Genomic DNA, 25,685 nt, shown 5'->3' with positions numbered 1-25,685 from the left:
GAAACAATCAAAAATTATAGATACGAGGGAGACGTATCAACTATCACTTCCCACAACTCTTGATGTTCTACTCATGCATATCATCTACGCATAGACCTGGCTCGGATGCCACTATTGGGAAACGTTGCATGGAAAACAAAAAAAATTCTACACACACACAAGATCTACCATGGAGATGCATAGCAACGAGAGGGGAGGGTATGTCTACCTACCCTCGTAGACCGTAAGCAGAAGCGTTTGTTAATGCGGTGTATGTAGTCGAACTTCTTCACACTCCAACCGATCGAGTACCGAACGTACGGCACCTCCTCGTTCAGCACACGTTCAACTCGATGATGTCCTCCACCTTCTTGATCCAGCAAGACGGCAAGGTAGTGGATGAGTTTTGGTATCACGATGTCGTGGTGACGGTGATGGTGAAGCTATCTCCACAGGGCTTCGCCTAAGCACTACGAAAATATGACCGGGGGTGTAAACGGTGGAGGGGGCGCCGCACACGGCTAAGCAATTGTTTTGGGTGTGCTAGGCGCCCCCCTCCCACATATATATAGGTGGGGGAGGAGGGAGCAGCCAGGAGGTGCCCCCAAGTAGGCCGAATCCTACTTGGGGTCCTCCCCAAGTGCCCCCCCTTTCCTTATTGGAGTGCGGGAGGAAGGAAGGAGGAGGTGCCCCCCCCCTTTCAGGAGAGAAAGGCGGGAGGGGCCACCCCTCCCCTTTCCTTCCCCTAGGGCCGGAAAGACATGTAGAGGGGCGCACCAGCCCCCAAGTGGGCTGGTCTGTCCCCTCCTATGGCCCATTAATCCCATACATTTATCGGGGGTGTCTGGAACCCCTTCCGGTGACCCGAACTACCCGGTGCACTCCGAAACACTTCCGGTGTCTGAATACCATCATCCTATATATCAATCTTTACCTCTCGACCATTTCAAGACTCCTCATCATGTCCGTGGTCTCATCCAGGACTCCGAACAACATTCGGTCGCCAAATCATATAACTCATATAACACTATATCGTCAACGAACGTTAAGCGTGTGGACCCTACGGGTTCGAGAACTATGTAGACATGACCGAGACACCTCTCCGGTCAATAACCAATAGCGGAACCTGGATGCCACTAGTACAGCAAGGTGCTATACAAACGGTTTTTAACCCCTTTCCGTGACGGCATTTGGAATCGTCGCCTAGTGAGTGTGGGCGATAGGGGGGTCCTTCCCACACGACCCAGAAACCGTCGGGGATATGACCTCCTGGCACACACGCTCGGCAAAATGAGGTCGTGTGCAACCGGCGAGCGACCAAATATGGTTATACGTACAGTGGTGCTAAAAATACAATTATACAAGTGAAATCATTTCTGGTCGTAAGTAAATCCCACACAGTCAGTCCCCGCTAAACGTTTCCGTTCGTATATACATCCCACACAGTCGCTCCAAGGAAAACATTTCTGTTTGCAGGTACATCACACACATTTTTCCCCGTTAAATCGTTTGTGATAGTGTTTCCATTGCACATGGTATCAACAATTTTATCGTTTGCGTTATTAAATGCATCACGCACGGTGTGTAGAAGAAACTGTGTGGCAAAGGATGTCCATCACACATAGTATTTATGTGGTAAACGTTTGCGCCAGGTGGCCTAACGCAAACAGTTTTCAAGAGGATGTCGTGTGTGATTGTTCATTAATCTAACACGGTTTATTCCTAGAAAATGTGTGCGTTATTGAATGCATCACACATGGTGTTTTCTCAATAACCATTTGCAATAGAAAAACCCAATTAGCAGGGTAATTATCCTATTATTACTAATCCATTTATTAATCTAATTGACATTTCATATTAAGCACACAATATATTTCATTTTCATAATTGAAATACATCAGAGTACAACATCATATACCTTCAGCACTCAGCTACCCCATTACACAACTGCACCAGCACTAAGTTTCACATGCAACATCTATAACCTTTCGAAATTAGCATCATAGACAGAAGCCGAATATTGAGCCTTCATTGATGTTGAAGGTCTTTGCAACTTTAGGACAGTGCCTGTGGATGATTGACTGTCCATCCTTCGTCCTCTTCAGGAACACTTCAATATTGAACCGTGGGTGTTGTATGAATACCTTCCTCGCCTCCTGACCATACAGGTGGTTTGAGAGGTAATCATCAGTGAACTGCTTTGGAAAGGCCTGAAAACAAGGATGTGCATAAATATCTTCTCTATATTGGAAATGGGGCAAAGGAATAAAAAAGGCAAGGTATAATAGTTAGTACCATCCTGTAGTGAACTGATGTCTTCTTCATCGTGCAGACAAAGATATTGTTGTTTTTTGTCGCTAATTTCTTTATCCTAACAATCTTTCTGAGTTTCTTGACTTGACTGATATTCATGGACAACTCATTTCCCCATATGCAAAACGGGTCGAACAGTGGGTCAAAACCTCTGACAGCAGGACCTACATGTGCAAGACCAAATTGTTAAAAACCTAAATATTAGAATGGTTCCTGCAATTGCACAATAATGTGCTATTAGACAAAGGACCATGCATGTGCAAACCTCCATTGTAAACCTCAGTGCTTCCCATTGCTTCCATGCAACACATATAAGGTAGTTAGTCATCAGGTTAAGTGAGGGTTCGCATGCTATCAGTAAAATATGTTGATGAAAAATAAGCACATTGCACATTCATCAGATTAATTCAAGCCACATGGAAAACCCATTTATCCAAACCAAGCATGATTAAGAACTAGGAAATATAGGACTTGTATATGTTTCTCATGTATTAAGTGCAGCCAAATTCGATTTATTCCTCACATGCACAACAATACAAAATTCTACCCACGACAATTGGACATCGCATTGCAGAATTGAACCAAGCAGTTAACTAAACACCACAACAAATGAACCAAACATAAACTGAGCACCACATTGCACAATATAACATACTCCTAATAGAAGATCAGACAGTTAACCAAACCAAGCATGCTTAACAACTTGGAAATATAGCAATTGTATTTGTTTCTCATGTATTTAGTATAGCCAAATTCAATTTATTCCTCACATGGTATACAATAACAGAATGCACCCACAACAATTGAACATCGCATTGCAGAATTGAACCAAACAGTTAACTAAACACCACAACAAATGAACGAAACATTAACTGAGCACCACATTGCACAATATAACATACTCCTAATAGAAGATCAGACAGTTAACCAAACCAAGCATGCTTAACAACTTGGAAATATAGCAGTTGTATTTGTTTCTCATGTATTTAGTACAGCCAAATTTGATTTATTTCTCACATGGTATACAATAACAGATGCACCCACAACAATTGAACATCGCATTGTAGAATTGAACCAAACAGCCAACCGAGTCGCGTCATCGGTGCGTGAGACGTCGACGGTGGCCTCGACGGCAAGGTGCTCCTCCAAGATCTGGGGGTCGACACGAATGGCAGCCATCGCAACCTCATCCGCGCGTGCGGCCGTGATTTGCTTCTCCGCTGCCAAATGCTCCTTGAGATCCTGGCTATACTGCGTGCACCATGGCTTAGGGTGGCGCTTATTTGGTGGAGGGGTCGGTGATTTGAGTGGAAGGTATCGCGCCGGCGGTCGGGGCATGTGGGATGTGGAAGGAGGAGGAGGATGGGGGTCGGGTGTGGATTACCTGCCTGGATAGACGAGGCCGAGCAGCGTGAAGGAGGGTCACCGGCGAGGAGGCGGCGCTGCAAGCAAGGAGTGAAGGTTTCAACTTGGAAAGGAAGGCGGAAACAGGGGAAATGTGGCTTTTGGTAAGGGGGAGGGGGCGGGGAGGTATATATTTCCGCGGAAGCCAAAAATTTGGAATCGCTTCGGCGAATAAACTGGCACGCAAAGTGTCATCAGACACGGTCCCTTATTCAAAACTGTGTATGATATGTGAACATCACAAATGATTTAGATAGCGTAACCCGTGTGTGATGAGTTTGAACGTCGAAAATTTTGGTTTCGAATTTCCCTGGTTACAGTGGTCATCCACGTCATTGCATAATTTGGGTACAGAAAGGAGACTACAGCACACCCATGATATGTCTCCAACGTATCTATAATTTTTTATTGTTCCTTGTTGTTGTTTTATCAATCTTGGATGTTTTATAATCATTTTATAGTCAGTTTATATCATTTCTTGGGACTAACCTATTGACATAGTGCCAAGTGTCAGTTGTTGTTTTTTCCATGTTCTTTACATCGCAGGAAATCAATATCAAACGGAGTCCAAATGCCATGAAACTCCACGATGGTTTTTTATGGGCCAGAAGGAAGGCAATGGGCCCTGGTTGCACCTGGGGGTGCCCCGAGGGGGGCACAACCCACCAAGGCGCGCTAGGAGGCCCAGGCGCGCCCTGGTGGGTTGTGCCCACCTCGGGTGCCCCTCGGACCGCCTCTTTGCTCTATAAATAACCCAAAAATCCACAAACCCTAGGGGAGTCGACGAAATATTCATCCAGCCGCCGCAGAGTCCAGAACCACCAGATCCAATCTAGACACCATCACGGAGGGGTTCACCACTAACATTGGTGCCTCTCCGATGATGCGTGAGTATTTCTTTGTAGACCTTCGGCTCCGTAGTTAGTAGCTAGATGGCTTCCTCTCTCTCACTGGATTCTCAATACAATGGTCTCTTGGAGATCCATATGATGTAACTCTTTTTGCGGTGTGTTTGTTGGGATCTGATGAACTTCGAGTTTATGATCAGTTATATCTTTTTATATCCATGAAAGTTATTTGAGTTTCTTTGATCTCTTATATGCATGATCTCTTATAGCCTCGTATTTCTTCTCCGATATTTGGGTTTTGTTTGGCCAACTTGATTTATTTATCTTGCAATGGGAAGAGGTGCCCGGTAGTGGGTTCGATCTTACGGTGCTTGATCCCAGTGACAGAAAGGGAACCGACACGTATGTATCATTGCTACTAAGGATAAAAAGACGAGATCTATATCTACCGCCATATAGATAAACGGATCTTGTCTACATCATGTCATCGTTCTTATTGCATTACTCCGTTTTTCCATGAACTTAATACACTAGATGCATGCTGGGTAGCGGTTGATGTGTGGAGTAATAGTAGTAGATGCAGGCAGGAGTCGGTCTACTAATCTTGGACGTGATGCCTATGTAATGATCATTGCCTGGATATCATCATAATTATTTGAAGTTCTATCAATTGCCCAACAGTAATTTTTTTACCCACCGTTTGCTATTTTTATCGAGAGAAGCCACAAGTGAAACCTACGGCCCCAGGTCTTCTTTCTCATATATTTGCCTTACGATCTATTTTTCCTTTGCGTTTTTATTCAGATCTATTAAACTAAAAATAAAAAATATCTTGCTGCACTTTATTTTATTTGCGATCTATTATTTCAATCTATCATAATTTTCTCCTGTCATCGTGCCTTCTGGTGCCGTTACCCGAAAGGGATTGACAACCCCTTTAACATGTCGGGTTGCGAGTGGCTGTTATTTGTGTGCAGGGGCTGTTTACGTTTTGTTGCTTGGTTCTCCTACTGGTTCGATACCTTGGTTTCATTACTGAGGGAAATACCTACCGTTGATGTGCTACATCATCCTCTCCTCTTGGGGGAACCACCGACGTAGTCTTATCAAACATCATCAACCCACACTTCTTAATCGAGCAAGTTCAACAATTAAACAGAGCTAGCTGGCCTAAACATTACTCTAACAAATTAAAGACCGGCGCTCTTAATTAAACACAAAAAATAGTACTACTACGGCTGGTGCTCGTCGATCCCCGTCGCCGCCTCCATGTCCAGCTCGCGCCAGACGGTCTCCTAGGGAAGGGGCTCCATGGCATCAATCGCACCATACTCAAGAAGCTTCTCTCCATCCGCGTCCGCCATATCTTTGGAATAGGCCGCCACGAGCTGGGCGTGGGCGGCCGTGATCTGGGCTTTGGCAGGCTCCGTCCTGGCAAGGTATGCCGTGCAGGAACGGACGACTGCTCGAACGCTCTCGGCGATTGCCAACTCTTCGGCCGTGGGTTGCCGACCGTTGTCGGAGAAGCTTCGTTCGATTTGTGCGGTGACCACCATGGGCTGGGCGTGGACGGCCTTGACATGGTCGTGGGCGGCCTCCATCAGGGCTAAGGCCGCTGCTGCGGAACGGACAGCTGCTGTGCCGCTCTCGCCAGTTGCTATCCCCGATGCAGATGTTGCTGCCGCCGCCTGAGAGGCAACAGCGGCCGTTTGGGCTGCCTTGGCCGCCCAGACGCAGATTGCGGTCGCCCTCATGAAGCTTGTTAGCACGCGCCTGGCGACTGCGGCCGCGCTCTCGCCGGAGTGGGCCACCGAAGTTGCCCTCACGAGGCGGGTCCATGTCCCCATCTTTTACTGGCGATGATTGAACAGTGAAATGATATTTGAGGAGCGGGCTAGTGTGCTTGACACTCCGACGGTGCTCCAAGATATTTTGTGATGCATCTCACACGGTTGGTGATAATAAATTGTGTGCGATCTACTCGATTTTTTGTCTTGATTTGAATTACATAATGGGGTCACAGCTGCAAAGGATGGTGTTTGAATTGCTAGAACCTTTTATCTGCAGTGAACATGCAACTATAGGTGTGTCGTCAAAAACATTAACTTGGTTTTGTAGGCATTTCAGGTGCATAATTCAAATTTGAACTACATGCACATGCTCCAGTGCATATAAACGGGTTGAAAAATCAAATCTGTGTCCTTGGTTGCATGCTTAGGTCCCATGCAAGAAATGGGAATGAATGTCAAACACCCTGCCACCGTCACTCGGCCGCAAACATTGAGATACCTGGTTTTTAAATTCTAGTAAATCCAAAACTCGTCTGAAATTCATGAAACTTGGCATGCTATCATGGAGCGGCATCAACATGCCATGGTAAAAATTTTGTGCCATTTGGGGCAGGTTTGGGTATAAGCTTCTCACAAACCAGAGCTTCTCACAACAAGCGTGATGGTTTCGGTAGGGAACGTGACACCTTTGGGGACGAAACGATATCGGTTGCCTCTTATTGCTTTCAAAAAAATCTAGTGTCAACATAGAACAATAGGAGTATTGTGTTTAATTTTGGAATTTTTCGGGGTTCTTTTGGACATTTTTATACACTAACTGGGTTTTCTAGGCATTTTATGTGCATAATTCAAATTTGAACTACATGCACATGCTCTAGTGCATATAAATTGGTTGAAAAATCAAATCTACGTCCTTGGTTGCATGCTTAGGTCCCATGCAAGAAATGGGAATGAATGTTAAACACCCTGCCACCGTCACTCGGCCGCAAACATTGAGATACCTAGTTTTTAAATTCTAGTAAATCCAAAACTCGTCTGAAATTCATTATACTTGGCATGCTATCATGGAGCAGCATCAACATGTCGTGGTAAAGTTTTTTCCCCATTTGGGGCAGTTTTGGGTATAAGCTTCTCACAAACTAGAGCTTCTCACAACAAGCGTGATGGTTTTGGTAGGGAATGTGCCACCTTTGGGGACGAAACAATATCCGTTTCCTCTTATTGCTTTCAAAAATTTTCTAGTGTCAACATAGAACAACATGAGTGTTCTGTTTAATTTTGGAATTTTTCGGGGTTCGGCTGGACATTTTTATACATTAACTGGGTTTTCTAGGCATTTTATGTGCATAATTCAAATTTGAACTACATGCACATGCTCCAGTGCATATAAACTGGTTGAAAAATCAAATATGTGTCCTTCGGTGCATGCTTAGGTCCCATGCAAGAAATGGGAATGAATTTCAAACACCCTACCACCGTCACTCGACAGCAAACATTGAGATACCTGGTTTTTAAATTCTAGTAAATCCAAAACTCGTCTGAAATTCATGAAACTCTGCATGCTATCATGGAGCGGCATCAACATGTCGTGGTAAATTTTTTGTCCCATTTGGGGCAGGTTTAGGTATAAGCTTCTCATAAACCAGAGCTTCTCACAACAAGCGTGATGGTTTCGGTAGGGAACGTGCCACCTTTGGGGACAAAACGATATCCGTGCTTTCAAAATTTTTCTAGTGTGAACATAGAACAACAGGAGTGTTGTGTTTAATTTTGGAATTTTTCGGGGTTCGTTTGGACATTTTTATACATTAACTGGGTTTTCTAGGCATTTTATGTGCATAATTCAAATTTGAACTCATGCACATGCTCCAGTGCATATAAATTGGTTGAAAAAACAAATATGCGTCCTTCGGTGCATGCTTAGGTCCCATGCAAGAAATGGGAATGAATTTCAAACACTAGGGCACTGTTGATTGCCGGCAAAACGTTGAGATACTTTGTTTTTTAATTATAGTAAATCCAAAACTCGTCTGAAATTCATGAAACTTGGCATGCTATCATGGAATGGCACCCGACATGCTATGGTATTTTTCGTGTCCATTTTGAGAGAAGGCGCACTCGAATAACAGCCAACAAAGGCATTTTGAAACAAATAGCTGCCACTGTAACATCTCAAACATTTTGTATAATTTAAATTGTGTGTGTTCTGTTAACCATTCACGTGACATCACGCCTCACTCTTTTAATGGTTAGGAGGTGCCATGTGGACAGGTGCTTGAGTGCTTGACTAAACGGGAGGCGTGCGAGCTGTACTCCAATGCGGAGGCTCACCAGAAAGCGTGCAAGTTGTACGCCGCGCAGGCTCACCGGGAAGCGAACCCTTTGACTTCCATGGCCGCCCGCCTTGCTCGCATCCTCTCCAATAATGGCGCCCAAGCCGCAGTTTAATATGGTTTTTAAATATAAAACACTCCTTGCAAACGTTTTAGTTAGAACATGTCGGGACCGCATTTTCGGGATATAAATTTCCCAGAAAATGGCCTTTGTGCTCACCAGCCCCAGGATTACTGTTAGCTGATGAGGTACCAACTTGATACAAGAATCCCAAGCAAAGTACAAAATATGTAGTACAAGACCATTGTGGCCTATGAGTACAACACTTGGTTTCTAGTGGTTGGTGGCGGAAGCGGTTTGTAGTACATCTGCGTCTATGGGACTCCATTTCCCACAAGAACAGCTGACCAGGATAACTCCTATCTTCGCGAGGCTGTTATCATCAATGCATGGGTTCCGGGGCTATCGTCGAAAAGTTCTCTCCACGCAAGAAATCTGGCCAAGACAATAGCCAGGGACAAGCCAGTGAGTACGTTTGAATGTACTCGCAAACATCAAGAACACGGGTATAATATAACAAAGGGTAATCATGCTCCGAAATATTCATGATCATAACGTCTGTCACAAATTAAACGAAAATCTGTGATGCACGCATGTAGGAAAAATATGAACATGCAATACGGGAGTAAAAATAGGATGCACTGATCGAGTGTCTGAAATGACTCCTCGAAAGGGTGCAAATAGATTAACAATGCCGCAGTCGGGCGTCTGAGCGACACCACATAAAGGGCTTATAAATAATAAAGAAATGACACACATGCCGCAGTCGGGCGTCTGAGCGACACCACATAAAGGGCGTATAAATAATAAAGAAATGACACACATGCCGCAGTCGGGCGTCTGAGCGACGCCACATAAGGGCTTTATAAAGGATAAATAAATAAATAACGAGCATGCCACAGTCGGGCGTCTGAGCGATGTCACATAAAGGGCTTAATAAGGATAAATAAATAACAAGCATGCCGCAGTCGGGCGTCTGAGCGACGCCACACAAAGGGCTTATATGAGAATAATCACAGTGAATATCCAGGAGGTAGAACCGTCCCAGGGATACTCAATAATCTAAGTAATATAAATGGTTAGCCCATAATAAAAATAAACATAATCCTCATATGTCATGGGTCATAATCAAAGTTCTAGTCTAGCCGTTTCTCCATCCGAAGACCGTAACTAGATTCTAGTTTAGCCGTTTCTCCATCCAAAGACCGTCACTAGGCCCATCTCAGACTGAAGTCCTTACCCATGAACATGGCTATCCGAATAGATATAACCTCTGCAGAGGGTGTACTGTTTACCCACGAGTAACGGAGTTATTTAGTCCATCAGGACTAATTCCGCCTACGGCCTTTTAATTGAAAACACGCCTGACCTGCACACACCAGCTTAACTTACCGGTGTCTGGAATCACCCACGACACCTGTCAAGCAAAACTCTAAGTGGGGAGGCTACAACCTCGACGTAGCATGGGATCAAATTTATATCGCGCGCTCTAAGGGGTGCCCCGCTCGGTCCCAACTGGAAACACCCATGCCCCCGGACCAGGTGGCATGCCTACCGGATGCATCCGGTATCTTCCACCATGGCCTCTCTGTACAGTGTGTGCCTTTGTAAGGGGTTGACAACTTGCTGAACCGTACCCTACCTGCGGCAGGGACAAGTGGTAGTACAAAACAAGTAGGGGAAGTTACCGAGCAAGACTCGACCTACGGCCGACTCAGGAGGTCCAAGTATTCTCCGAATGATTAGCACAACCAATATATTTCCATTAACAGACAGAGTCACCGCTCATCAAACCTCATCATGCCATACCGGACACACTCGTCTCAACGAGGAACGAGGGACAAGCTCGTGTCTACCAAGACCACGACTCTCCCGGCTTCCTGCCGGTATGCATGGAAAGCTTGCGAGGATGATCACTATCACCAGCATATCCATTTCTAACAGTAAAGCATCTCCAATATGCACTCATGTGTGTGACTTTATCGTCACATAAAAAAATAACGTATGCTCCAAGTCAAAAAGGTGCTGTAACCGTTTCAAAACACCTCGCGAAAATATTATGCCAGAGTTCAGAATGCTTGCCTTCAAGAGTATGCAAGGGGTTGTACTTTTTGAAAGTTTTTCTTCTCTCTCCATTTCCTATTATGAAAAATATTCAAATAACAAATATTTCAAACACAGTGCAAAAAGTTGTCCCAATTATTTTTGAAATAAATCTTAAAATAAACTAGATGAAATTTGAGAGAGGTAGGAAAAAGAATCAACTCTTTTGGAGTTTTATTTTAAAAGATATAGCCGGTCAAAGTTTGGTCAAAGTTCTGTTTTTAATAAAATCAGAAAAAGGAAAACGTTTCGATACAGAATACGCTTTCGAAACAGAGGAAACATACTCAGGCGTTTACGTGACCACTTAAGCCAGCGTGGGTGGTGCGGGGGTCACTGACAGTGGGTCCAGGGGGCCCACTGGTCAGGTTTGACTATTCCCCCCTCTCCCTCCTCTTCCTCTGCCCGAACGGGGCGGGACTCCGGCGATCGCCGTCGACGAACGGCGGCTCCTCGAGGGCACCTAAGGGCAGGGATGGACCCTCCAGACTGGGGCGGTCCTCCCGGTGGTCGCTGGGTCGCCGGGGGTGGAAGGAGTCGCCGGCGGCGAGCTCCGCGGCGGAGGAGGTTTCGGGCAAGATTGGGGTTTTGGGCTGTGGTGGCTCTTGATCGAAGCTAAGAGGATGGGCAACTCCGTGAGGTCGAGGGGAGTCGAGTGGTGGTGCTAGCTGAGTTGGGGAGGCCCGGTTGGCGACTCGCGGGACCGGAGGGCGGCGGCGGCCGAACCTGCCGGAGATGGGGGAGAGGGCCTCTTCCGACCAATCTACGGCTAGGGGAGCACTAGGGGGACAGCCCGAGGTCGCCTGAGGGCTTGAACGAGTTTGCGGGCCCCTTATATAGGCGCTCGAGGCTGGTCCCGCGGCGGTCGTGGATAAGAACGCCGGCGACCGCTGTGCTGTAGCTGCAGGGCGACGTGGCGGCGACGAGCGCGTGCCGACGGGCTTCAAGATAAGCTCGAGCTGCTCTAAGGGGCAGCTGGCGTGCTGGTGTGGCTTGGGCGGCGCCGTCCGTGGCAGGAGCTCACTGCCGACGCCGGCGTGCCGCCAAAGGCTCTGACGGTGGCGCTTAGGGCGCCAGGGGTGGCTTGGAGAGTTCTGGCGAGTGGGCGAGGTTAGTGCGTGGCTCTGCAGGCGAGCTAGGGCCAGGGACGGGACGCGGCGAGGGCGGCAGTGCGACGCAGCGACTCGGTGCGCGCGCGTGCAAAACGTGCGCTCTGGGCGCGTCCAGAGCATGCACGGGACGTGTTCGACGAAAAGCCAGGGCAGCCTAGAGTGCGAGAGGGAAGCTGGCAATTAACAGGACTAGGTTAGGAGTAGCTAGGGTCTTAGTGGACAAGGTTGCTGGGTCAGAGGATCAAGTACACAGTGCAAACTAAAACTCATGTCAAAACTGACTGTGCACACCAAGTGTTCGACAGAATGCTAAGTGTACCTAGGCAACTCTTGGAGTGGCCAAAAACTCCAGGTCAGGGTCTCCCTGGATGTAGGTGATGATGGCAAGATCATTTGGGCAAAACCAGAAACTTGCTAGTGCAAGTTTTGCAAAACTTCAGTTTGGACAGAAAGAAAAAGGTCCCATTGCATGCACTTAAAATCCTCCAATGGGTCCACTCTCCTGGACTTAAGAGTTTTGTAGGGAGGACTACAAGCAGGAAAAAGCTCATGGGCACTAGAGCAAAATAAAATAGGGTTGCAGTACAAATCACCAAACTGGACCAGAATGAAAAAGAGGTTGATTCACTCAAATTTTTCAAAGAACATCACTGGGTTTTAGTATAAATTTTAATTATATGCATCTACTGACATCTCCAAACACTTGGAAGAATTTTTAAAGGAATATTTAAATAGGTTGTAGTGCAAAAATGCCTACTGGACCAGATTTGAAAATTTGCTGTAGAGCTCAAAATCTCCAATAACTAGAAGATATTTTTGCATAAAAGTGATGTGGAACCATCAGATGACATCCCCAAATTTTGGTGAAATTTTTAAAAGCATTAATCAAATGGTTGCAGTGCAACAGAGACTTGAAATTCATGAAAAAATCATTTTAAAAGAATAAAGCTCAGGGAAAAACAATCTTGCAATTACATCCACTGGTAAAGACTTGTTTCATAGAGAGAGTATACAAATCCAATAATACTTTTGGAAAGTTTCCACTTGAGGTAAAAACCCACAATATCAAAAGGGAAATCTAGACAAATGGAAAAGTTTAATTTCCTGGCAAAATTTTAATTAATAAAAACAAGGTCAAAATTTTGGGGTGTCACAACACTACCCCCCTTAAGAAAAATCTCGTCCTTGAGATTTGTTAAAGCTGTTTTGAAAAAATATCGCTCTTACCAAAAGAAATCATTTTACTATACAATAAAATGTGGCTACAGTGAGAGGGCAATAAGTGGTGTAAAACCACAGTGTGGTATACTGGCGTTGCGCGGAAAAAAAAATCCATGGTCGGGGAAAACGAGATATTTCTACGTTGGATACAGTAATTTAGAATAAATTCTAAATTGCTAAAATACGCTGGTCTCACCCGAGAGCACAGTGCTCTCTCTGGCTGACAGGTGGACCCGGGGCCCACTGTCGGCCTCTTCTTCTACCTCTGGCGCTCTCTTCTTGCTCTCCTTCGCGGGCTTTCCCGCGCTTCCTCCACCGGCGACGCCTAGCGCGTAGGGCATCTAGGCCGTACTGCGGTAGTGCGCGGCGTGCTAGCTGCCGGTGCAGCGTGCACTCACCTCGCGGGCCAGTGCACTGTCGGCACTGCTCGCGGACTCGCCTCCGAACACCGGCGATCGAGCGACGAGTGGCGCTGGTGGACCTCGCCCACCGTACACCGATCTCGAGCTATAAAATGATCGCGGTGCTCCTCTCTTCTTCCTCACACCTGGCCTCGCTTCTACTTCTTCTCCCTTCTCCTCCATTGCTGTTAGCAGGAGCTCGAGACGAGGCTCTAATGGCGGAGGCGATGCCGGACTGGTACGTGGTCCTGGTGTGTGGAGGTTTGGCGACGTTGCTGGGGTTCTCCGTGCTCTTGTGTGCGATGATCCTGGATGATCGTCGTGATGCTGCCGCTCGAGTGTTAGCCCTTCGCGGCGGCGGCGGTCACAAGGATTAAGTGCTGCATCGAGTGCTAACTGCTGTCGGTGGGCTGGGGCAACTCGCGCTCGAATGCTTACTCACAAATCTCTCTTACTGAGACTGTGGTGTCCTCGGGTGTGATCAGTTAGGCGCAAAATGTGTACGAGGATTTGTAATTAGCGTACGAGGTCGAGAGGTTGTAGTTGCGAGTCTGCTGTTACGGTGCTGCACGAATAAAAATCTATGTCGTGAAGATATATATACGCTGCAGCAACTCGGGGAAAAGAATCTCATTTCAAAATTTATCGTGAGTGAAAATTAGTTAAATAAATATTAACAGCAGTAAAATTGCTCACTCAATTGAAACCAAATATTTGGTACGTCGCACAAACTTTGGATACCACACACAAGTTACAACACGTAAATAAATACCGGGATAATAAACACAGCGGTGACGTCTACAATAAAAACGGTAAGCGGACAGGATCCTGAGAAAACGTCCTGGTACCGGGGCGCACTCTTCTTCTATTGGGGGGAAGCGGGTTGACCAGTCGATGAACGCGCCTCTCCTGGTCAGGCCTAAGTGGTCTGCCAATAGCGACCTGAGGATTTAAATCAGCGAGGCTCTGGAGATAACCCATTACCCGCTGAGTCAAACGCTCCTGAGCGATAACGTACTGGGCAAGGTTGGCCAGTACTGGATCTCTCTCAATTCGTCCACCGGGAAAATATGCAACTGCTCCGGGTGCTGCACGACTCGGAAAATAATAATATCCTCGTTCGCTGGCATAGGGTACCGCGAATCGAAGACGAGTGAGCGCTTCGTATGCAGCAGCTTCTATGGCCATATGCGGAGTCGGCATGGATTTCCCCACGAAGGAGACTTCCGTTGGGTCTTGGTTTGGGTTTGCGGGAGGGATGTGCACCACTGCCCAATATTTCGAGGTGGATGGGGTGATCCTCGATTTGAGCAACTCGTACTGGGGTGGATGGATGGCACTCATGGTACTGCAGGTAAAGTCCCACAATAATTTAACAAAACTACCCGGGGTTGCGTCTGGGCTTCTCAGATAAATACTGGGGGTCGGCATGGCAAAGAAATGGCTGTGCGTGTTGCGCACAAGGTGAGGGGTACTTGGCAAGGTCATGAGGTGGCCCTTTTTATAGCATTGGGGCTGGGTTATCTACCGTGGTGAAGGATAACTGGTTGTCGATCCTGTTCTTGGGTCAAAGCCACAGATATACACATCTCATAAATGTGACGTATTACTGTGGGTGTCGTCGGGGTGGTTTTGGTAGCTGTGGCCGGAATTTAAAAGATGCATATGTACGCTGACGTACATATGCATAGCTACTACTCCAAAAATGGGGGCGCACAAGAGGACAACATCTAATAGAGGAGATATAAGATCACACGATTACAAAGCGTAGGAATACTAAGGCTCGATACTACTCGAGCGACTTAGTCTACTTCGTTAATGTCTAAGTGGGCGGGCCTTGTGGACGCCGAGGTTTCTCCCCGGGTTTCACCATCGGGATCTGCTGGTTGAGGTTGAGGGGCTGCAGGGTCGGGGTAGTGGTGATGACCATCGCGGGGGTTGCTGGCCACAATCCCGTTGGAACGGGTTCCCAAAAGGCGACGAAGCGCTTCTGGGGACACCAAAGCACTCTGGTTGATGGCTGGGGTAGACCTCAAGGGCTCGATCGGGTGTCCGAACAGCACGACTGGGTTGTCGGTGTCGGGCTCCACTTCTCCTCTCGCTGGGGCTCGGCGAACCAGTTCTCCACGAGCTGCGATCAGATCAAGGGTGATTTGATCGAACAGTTGCTCTAGTGCGCTTACATAGCGCACCAGATGCAATAGTGCAGGATCTGTCTCGTGATCTCCGTTGGCAACCTGGGGCGGCCTACCATACCCGTCATGACTGGGGTAGTAGTAGAACAAGCGACAGTTAACTCTGGGCGACAAGTGCCGGAGTTGAACTATAGCTTCTCGAGCTGCCAGTTGGATGGCTTGTGGCTCAAAGGAAGTTGTCCTTCCAGTGAACCTGTAGGGGCGTTCTGGCGACAGACCCCTACCATAGATGTGCACAGTGGCCCAGTACTGACGGCTCCCACCGTACATGGGTCCTTGATACACAACATATTCAGGAGGCTCTTCTAATGCATAGGCACGGCGGGTGAGGTTTGCGAGCACGGTCACAAAACCTCCAAGGTTGGTTGTTGTGGTCTCATTATGAACAATGGGGCCAGGCATCGTGGCTTGGTTTGGGGAAAGAGGCTGTGCTGTGCTGGGTTGAGGCTAGCGTGCCCTTTTTATAGGAAAAGGGGACGGAATCCTCCTTCGCACGCTTGCGAATGAGACGTGTTAGGTGTCGGTCACTGGCGCGTGATCGACGGGCTAGGCTGGTAGGTTGGGCACCGTCTGCCGAAAGGCGTCGGGTCACTGTGGGGCTATCTTACGCGAGAAGCTTGCCCGGGGTCAGGTTAAGGTCTGGTGGTTTGGTTAACCTAGATTTATTGACCTGGCTAAGATAGGATTAGCCAATGGTCAGCCTGGCTCTAATACCAAGTGTGTCGGGACCGGATTTTCGGGATATAAATTTCCCAGAAAATGGCCTTTGTGCTCACCAGCCCCAGGATTACTGTTAGCTGATGAGGTACCAACTTGATACAAGAATCACAAGCAAAGTACAAAATATGTAGTACAAGACCATTGTGGCCTATGAGTACAACACTTGGTTTCTAGTGGTTGGTGGCGGAAGCGGTTTGTAGTACATCTGCGTCTATGGGACTCCATTTCCCACAAGAACAGCTGACCAGGATAACTCCTATCTTCGCGAGGCTGCTATCATCAATGCATGGGTTCCGGGGCTGTCGTTGAAAAGTTCTCTCCACGCAAGAAATCTGGCCAAGACAATAGCCAGGGACAAGCCAGTGAGTATGTTTGAATGTACTCGCAAACATCAAGAACACGGGTATAATATAACAAAGGGTAATCATGCTCCGAAATATTCATGATCATAACGTCTGTCACGAATTAAACGAAAATGTGTGATGCACGCATGTAGGAAAAATATGAACATGCAATACGGGAGTAAAAATAGAATGCACTGATCGAGTGTCTGAAATGACTCCTCGAAAGGGTGCAAATAGATTAACAATGCCGCAGTCGGGCGTCTGAGCGACACCACATAAAGGGCTTATAAATAATAAAGAAATGGCACACATGCCGCAGTCGGGCGTTTGAGCGACAACACATAAAGGGCTTATAAATAATAAAGAAATGACACACATGCCACAGTCGGGCGTCTGAGTGACGCCACATAAGGGCTTTATAAAGGATAAATAAATAACGAGCATGCCGCAGTCGGGCGTCTGAGCGACGTCACATAAAGGGCTTAATAAGGATAAATAAATAACAAGCATGCCGCAGTCGGGCGTCTGAGCGACGCCACATAAAGGGCTTATATGAGAATAATCACAGTGAATATCCAGGAGGTAGAACCGTCCCAGGGATACTCCATAATTCAAGTAATGTAAATGGTTAGCCCATAATAAAAATAAACATAATCCTCATATGTCATGGGTCATAATCAAAGTTCTAGTCTAGCCGTTTCTCCATCCGAAGACCGTAACTAGATTCTAGTTTAGCCGTTTCTCCATCCAAAGACCGTCACTAGGCCCATCTCAGACTGAAGTCCTTACCCATGAACATGGCTATCCGAATAGATATAACCTCTGCAGAGGGTGTACTTTTTACCCACGAGTAACGGAGTTATTTAGTCCATCAGGACTAATTCCGCCTACGGCCTTTTAATTGAAAACACGCCTAACCTGCACACACCAGCTTAACTTACCGGTGTCTGGAATCACCCACGACACCTGTCAAGCAAAACTCTAAGTGGGGAGGCTACAACCTCGACGTAGCATGGGATCAAATTTATATCGCGCGCTCTAAGGGGTGCCCCCCTCTCGGTCCCAACCGGAAACACCCATGCCCCCGGACCAGGTGGCATGCCTACCAGATGCATCCGGTATCTTCCACCATGGCCTCTCTGTACGGTGTGTGCCTTTGTAAGGGGTTGACAACTTGCTGAACCGTACCCTACCTGCGGCAGGGACAAGTGGTAGTACAAAACAAGTAGGGGAAGTTACCGAGCAAGACTCGACCTACGGCCGACTCAGGAGGTCCAAGTATTCTCCGAATGATTAGCACAACCAATATATTTCCATTAACAGACAGAATCACCGCTCATCAAACCTCATCATGCCATACCGGACACACTCGTCTCAACGAGGAACTAGGGACAAGCTCGTGTCTACCCAAGACCACAACTCTCCCGGCTTCCTGCCGGTATGCATGGAAAGCTCGCAAGGATGATCACTATCACCAGCATATCCATTTCTAATAGTAAAGCATCTCCAATATGCACTCATGTGTGTGACTTTATCGTCACATAAAAAAATAATGTATGCTCCAAGTCAAAAAGGTGTTGTAACCGTATCAAAACACCTCGCGAAAATATTATGCCAGAGTTCAGAATGCTTGCCTTCAAGAGTATGCAAGGGGTTGTACTTTTTGAAAGTTTTTCTTCTCTCTCCATTCCCTATTATGAAAAATATTCAAATAACAAATATTTCAAACACAGTGCAAAAAGTTGTCCCAATTATTTTTGAAATAAATCTTAAAATAAACTAGATGAAATTTGAGAGAGGTAGGAAAAAGAATCAACTCTTTTGGAGTTTTATTTTAAAAGATATAGCCGGTCAAAGTTTGGTCAAAGTTCTGTTTTTAATAAAATCAGAAAAAGGAAAACGTTTCGATACAGAATACGCTTTCGAAACAGAGGAAACATACTCAGGCGTTTACGTGACCACTTAAGCCAGCGTGGGTGGCGCGGGGGTCACTGACAGTGGGTCCAGGGGGCCCACTGGTCAGGTTTGACTATTCCCCCCTCTCCCTCCTCTTCCTCTGCCCGAACGGGGCGGGACTCCGGCGATCGCCGTCGACGAACGGCGGCTCCTCGAGGGCACCTGAGGGCAGGGATGGACCCTCCAGACTGGGGCGGTCCTCCCGGTGGTCGCTGGGTCGCCGGGGGTGGAAGGAGTCGCCAGCGGCGAGCTCCGCAGCGGAGGAGGTTTCGGGCAAGATTGGGGTTTTGGGCTATGGTAGCTCTTGATCGAAGCTAAGAGGATGGGCGACTCCGTGAGGTCGAGGGGAGTCGAGTGGTGGTGCTAGCTGAGCTGGGGAGGCCCGGTTGGCGACTCGCGGGACCGGAGGGCGGCGGCGGCCGAACCTGCCGGAGATGGGGGAGAGGGCCTCTTCCGACCAATCTACGGCTAGGGGAGCACTAGGGGGACAGCCTGAGGTCGCCTGAGGGCTTGAACGAGTTTGGGGGCCCCTTATATAGGCACTCGAGGCTGGTCCCGTGGCGGCCGTGGATAAGAACGCCGGCGACCGCTGTGCTGTAGCTGCAGGGCGACGTGGCGGCGACGAGCGCGTGCCGACGGGCTTCAGGATAAGCTCGAGCTGCTCCAAGGGGCAGCCGGCGCACTGGTGTGGCTTGGGCGCCGCCGTCCGTGGCAGGAGCTCACTGCCGACGCCGGCGTGCCGCCAAAGGCTCTGACGGCGGCGCTGTAGGGCGCCAGGGGTGGCTTGGAGAGTTCTGGCGAGTGGGCGAGGTTAGTGCGTGGCTCTGCAGGCGAGCTAGGGCCAGGGACGGGACGCGGCGAGGGCGGCAGTGCGACGCAGCGACTCGGTGCGCGCGCGTGCAAAACGTGCGCTCTGGGCGCGTCCAGAGCATGCACGGGACGTGTTCGACGAAAAGCCAGGGCAGCGTAGAGTGCGAGAGGGAAGCTGGCAATTAACAGGACTAGGTTAGGAGTAGCTAGGGTCTTAGTGGACAAGGTTGCTGGGTCAGAGGATCAAGTACACAGTGCAAACTAAAACTCATGTCAAAACTGACTGTGCACACCAAGTGTTCGACAGAATGCTAAGTGTACCTAGGCAACTCTTGGAGTGGCCAAAAACTCCAGGTCAGGGTCTCCCTGGATGTAGGTGATGATGGCAAGATCATTTGGGAAAACCAGAAACTTGCTAGTGCAAGTTTTGCAAAACTTCAGTTTGGACAGAAAGAAAAAGGTCCCATTGCATGCACTTAAAATCCTCCAATGGGTCCACTCTCCTGGACTTAAGAGTTTTGTAGGGAGGACTACAAGCAGGAAAAAGCTCATGGGCACTAGAGCAAAATAAAATAGGGTTGCAGTACAAATCACCAAACTGGACCAGAATGAAAAAGAGGTTGATTCACTCAAATTTTTCAAAGAACATCACTGGGTTTTAGTATAAAGTTTAATTATATGCATCTACTGACATCTCCAAACACTTGGAAGAATTTTTAAAGGAATATTTAAATAGGTTGTAGTGCAAAAATGCCTACTGGACCAGATTTGAAAATTTGCTGTAGAGCTCAAAATCTCCAATAACCAGAAGATATTTTTGCATAAAAGTGATGTGGAACCATCAGATGACATCCCCAAATTTTGGTGAAATTTTTAAAAGCACTAATCAAATGGTTGCAGTGCAACAGAGACTTCAAATTCATGAAAAAATCATTTTAAAAGAATAAAGCTCAGGGAAAAACAATCTTGCAATTACATCCACTCGTAAAGACTTGTTTCATAGAGAGAGTATACAAATCCAATAATACTTTTGGAAAGTTTCCACTTGAGGTAAAAACCCACAATATCAAAAGGGAAATCTAGACAAATGGAAAAGTTTAATTTCCTCGCAAAATTTTAATTAATAAAAACAAGGTCAAAATTTTGGGGTGTCACAGAACACCCGTATGCAAACTGACAACTTTCCCAGGAAGCCAAGGAAAAATGTGCCGAGGAGGATTTGTGCAGCTCTTGATCACAAACGTTTTAGTTAGAACACCTGTATGCAAACCGACAGCTTCCCCAGGAAGCCAAGAGAAAATGTGTCGAGCAGGATTTCTACAGCTCTTGATCGCAAACGTTTTAGATAGAACACCCATATGCAGAGTAAGAGCTATGGTCTTCCCCCTGAAGTCGAGGAGGGAAAATTTGCAGCGCAGGATTTGTGCATCCCTTCAATGCAAATGGTTGTTTTGGATGACCCGTGTGCAACCACGTACAAACAATTTGGTAAGATTTGCATCTGCCATGTTGGGTATGTTGCCATTTGTCAAACTGGAAAATTGACATTTGTTGATCTAGTAACATTGCCATTTGTCAATCCTTGTAACACCGCGATTTGTCAAAATATGCTCCGCGCACACCCAACAGGGACACCACGCGCACTACACTACACCGGGGACTGCGTCGCCGCCGCAGTGTAGCCTCCCAGCTGGAGCTGTCCGCTGATGACGGCGGAGTGGCTGAGCGACGACGACGGACTGGTGCCATTGGCGATTGTGGGAGAAGCAGATGAGATAAGCTACAGGGAGGGAGGGGAAAATGCGATGCAGGACTCGCCGGCCATGAGGGTTTATATAGGAGGCCGGTAAGCATTGGGATTTGGGGGGATTTCACCGAGTTGGGCGGGAAGCTTGCGCGGGAACCTGCGAGGTTGCGCGGGAACGGGCTCACCGACGATTCATTGGCGCCACTTCGAGCCACCGTTCGGCCAAAAGAATGCCCCCACGCGCTGCGCAAGCTTGCGGCTTAAGTCGTCTGCGGCAGCAGGGTGACAAGACGTGCGAGAGGAGGACGAAAGGACACGTACACATGCGGTTAATACAAAAAAACTTTTGCGATTTAATTACCTACTATACCCCCGTCCTGGTTTATAAGTAGGATTTAACTAATAAAATACGAATACATGTCGCCAAAGATTATATCGTTGGATTCGTATTTGAACATAGTTTCCAATTATACAATTTTTGTAACATGCATTAACACTTTTTTGGTTAAATTTAAGGTTATATACCAGCAAGCGTTTGCCCGCAACACACACGGCTTATTCCATCACAAACAGTTCGGATGGATCAAATGTATGCCACGTATCGCACACGCAACTCTAATCTGATTCGTGCTTGATGTCTTCAACATCGCTCACACAGTTTGTCTTATTTGCCATGTATCACTGTGCCGGCCTCTGCTCGCATCCCTCGGCAAGCTCTGCTCGTCGTTAGGCGCCGCAGCGCGCTGTGCTCGCGCGTCGCGGCGCACTCTGCTCACGTCCGTTGGTGCGCTCTGCTCGCGTCCGTCGGCGCGCTTGGCTTGTGGAAAGCTTTTCCTTGCGTGTTCAACTGCTATATATATATATATATGGTTGCTTGCCATTGAGGAGACCGCGGAGCGCTCTGCTCGCGTCCCTCTGTGCGCGCTCTGCCAGTGGTTGGGCGTGCGCACGATCACATCGGGGGCCCCATATGCATGCGGTTGCGCCGCGCATGTTGCCACGCGATGCAGTTATGTGCGGCATGATGGAGTTACGCGCTGCAAATTAGAACTTCCATCAGGGCCTGCCGATATTCCTGGCCGTCCGGCTTCCCCTTTAATTCCCGCGGCCATTATAACCTTAGTGTCTTAAACCTTTCGGTCGCGCCCCACAACACAACATGCACACCCACAACGACACATAGAGAGGGGATGTCTAGAGGCGTTCCAATGGAGTTCGGCGAGCATAAAGTGGAGACCCACACAAGGGAGACGGATCTCTCGGTGGTGTACACCATCAACCCGGCCGTGGTGGACGACTACATCAACAGCGTTGAGCAGTTGCTTGCTTGAGACAAGTACAAGGTGGTCGGCATCGACCTCTAGTACACCGTCGGTTGTCCCGACATAGATCAGAAGGTTGTCGTCGCCCAGTTGTGCATGCGCCATCATGTCCTCATCTACCACTACTGCATGGCCACAGAGCCTTGCGCCGTTTCAACAGGTTTGTCAACAGCACCGACTACAAGTTCGCCACGGTGGAAACCACCGACGATGTAAAAGCGCTTAGGGTTACGGGCTTGGCCTGCAAGAACCTTTTCGAAATCCGTGAGCACTACAGGGTCTCGGGAAGCACGAAGAAGGACTCCCTGATTGAACTCGCCTCGGCCATCATCGACCCCTACTACGAAAAGATGAAGCGGGATGCCCAGAGAACAAGTCCCGTATCATGGCACAGTGCCTGGATGCGGCAACTGGATGAACCTCACCTCAGGTTCGCGGCCAAGAGCATGTACACATGCTACGAGATGCACAGGCGGATCGTTGACATGAGCAAGTGCCTCGTTACCCAAATCGACGAGCCCGGATCGAGCCACAAGTAGAGGAAGTTTCACAAGAAGTAGATGATGATCAGATGATCGTTTATGCTAGTTAATCATGCATGTAATATATAGTTTACTTTATTGGTGTGTGGAAATGTCATGTGTGTAGTAGCCACCTATGTAATTATGCATGTAATAGTTTACTTTGGTGTGTGCAAATGCCATGGTTGTAGTAGCCACTTATGTACACTACAAAAAAAGACACATCCGTGACACTTTGGGCCGAACGAAAATCTTTTCTGTCATACTTATGACACTTCTATGACGATAATTGTGACAAAACACGGTATCATCATAGATGTGGTGGGGTCCTACTTCTATGACAAAAAATCATGACAGAAAATGGGCTTTTCGTCCTGGGCGGGCCGGAGACGCAGCTGCATGACATTCTTTGGGTCGTCCATGACGGAAAAAACCGTGGTAGAAGCGAGGGCGAGGAAAATATCGGGGTGTTCCCGGTTACGATGGGTGGTCGGGGCCGAGCGATGCGCATTTCTCTCGTACACGCACGCGCGTGGGTGCGAGGCGTTGGGCTCTAACTGAACCCGAGCGAGGCATTGGGCTCTAACTGAACCCGAGCGATTGCACTGCAGGCTACGCGTTACTGAACCCGAGCGATCGATCAATGGCTGTTAACTAAACCCGATCGAGCGATTCCTTCGCTACTGAAGCCGATCGATGCTGCCTCTGGATGAACAGTGAGCGTTGCTGGGGGGGTTTGGATGAACAGTTCCCGGTGGGGGTGGATGAACAGGACCCCGTGGCGTTGCCTCTAGATGAACAGGACCCCGACCGTTCGAGCCGGTTGGGGCTGGATGAACAGGACCCCGTGGAGGGCAGGATGAACAGGACCACCCCGTGGAGGGCATGATGAACAGTAGACGATGGAGGGCTGGATGAACAGTAGTCCGTGGAGGGGTGGTTGAACAGGAGCCCGTGGAGAGGGCTGGTTGAACAGTAGCCGGTGGAGTAGCGCGCGGTGGAGGATGGATGAACAGGAGCCCGTGGATGAACAGTTGCAGGTGGAGGCTGGAGGAGGTCGACGGTGGATGAACGGTAGCCCGTGGAGGCTGGAGGGGGTCGACGGTGGAGATGAACAGTATCCCGTGGATTCCCATTTTGCGGTAAGCCACACCCCTCCCGATGAACAGGACCCCCGTTTCGACCGTAGCGCTCCAACACAAGTCTGTTTCCTCCGTTTTGCGGTACGCCACACCCCTCCCGATTAACAGGACCCCTGTTTCGACCGTAGGAGGTCCGTTTCCTCCGTTTTGCGGTACGCCAGACCCCTCCTGATGAACAGGTTCCCGTTTCAAACATGGCCGGTCGAACACAAGGCCGTTTCCTCCGTTCTGCGGTACGCCAGGCCTCGTTTCCATCGGTTGTTCCGTCCAAGCCCTCCCGATGAACACGACGACGCATTCCGTTCCGACCCAGCCGGTTGGCTCCCAATGAACACGACGATGACATTGTTTCTCCGTTCCGACCCAGCCATGTACACGAGCCCTGGCCGTACGTACGCGCGAGTAGGCGTTCGAGACCCCACCCGTATGTACGTACGTGGCCGTATTTACTTTCTTGCACCCTGGCCGCTGTACGTACGTGTACATGCTACGTGCGCGCCTCTACTATGACACGTGCGTGCCTCTACATCGACCAGTATGTACGTACACATTCGCGACCAGAATGACAACGCTACGTACGCTTCGACCAGGTGGGTCCCGACTGTCAGGCACTTCCTTGCGTGCAAAGATGTAGCTGGTGGGTTCCAGCAGTCAGGGGGCGAATCGTTTTTTTTTTCGAACGCACTTCCTTGCATGCGAAGATGTAGCTGGTGGGTCCCAGCAGTCAGGGGAAACGCTTTTTTTTCACAAAATACAGTGGCCCGCCCGGTGGGTCCCCGCTGTCAGGTGGAGGAATAATTATTTTGCGCGTAATAAGGAGGCACTTCCTTGCTGCGGCCGTGGACCCAGCTGTCAGCCTCTCCGCGTACAGTACTCTTCTGATGGAAGTCGGTCGTTGACCACGCCGCGCCGAGAGCACCAAGGCGGTGGACGACAGTGAGGCCTAGGAAGGGGACGACGCAGAGCCAGGGAAGACGCGGCAGTGGATGCCCACGCGGAGAGGAGTACGAGGGTTCACTGGTTCAGCTGCGGTGTGAGGCTGCCGTCGCCGCAGAATAACAGGGGGTGTGGGTGAGTAGAGGGATGGCCTGGCCAGCGGTGGGAGTAGTAGGGCGCGGTGAGGCCTCTGCGGCATCGCAGCCGGCCACGGGAGGTAGGAGCACGAGGCACGACCGGCGCTAGTTTGGGCGGCTGGAGCAAGAAGACCAGAGGTTGAAGAAGCACTACGGCCGTTGGATGGACATCGTACGGTCAATGGAGCTAGAATCGTGCATATTGACTAAGTTGACAAAGCCCTCCATCCCCGTCAACTTAGTAGGCCCACAAGTCAGCCTCCCACTATACTGGGTCCCAGCTAGCAAGG

This window comes from Aegilops tauschii, chromosome 4 (assembly GCF_002575655.3).
Source record: "Aegilops tauschii subsp. strangulata cultivar AL8/78 chromosome 4, Aet v6.0, whole genome shotgun sequence".
Classification (NCBI taxonomy): domain Eukaryota; kingdom Viridiplantae; phylum Streptophyta; class Magnoliopsida; order Poales; family Poaceae; genus Aegilops; species Aegilops tauschii.
This window is presented reverse-complemented; position numbering follows the sequence as displayed.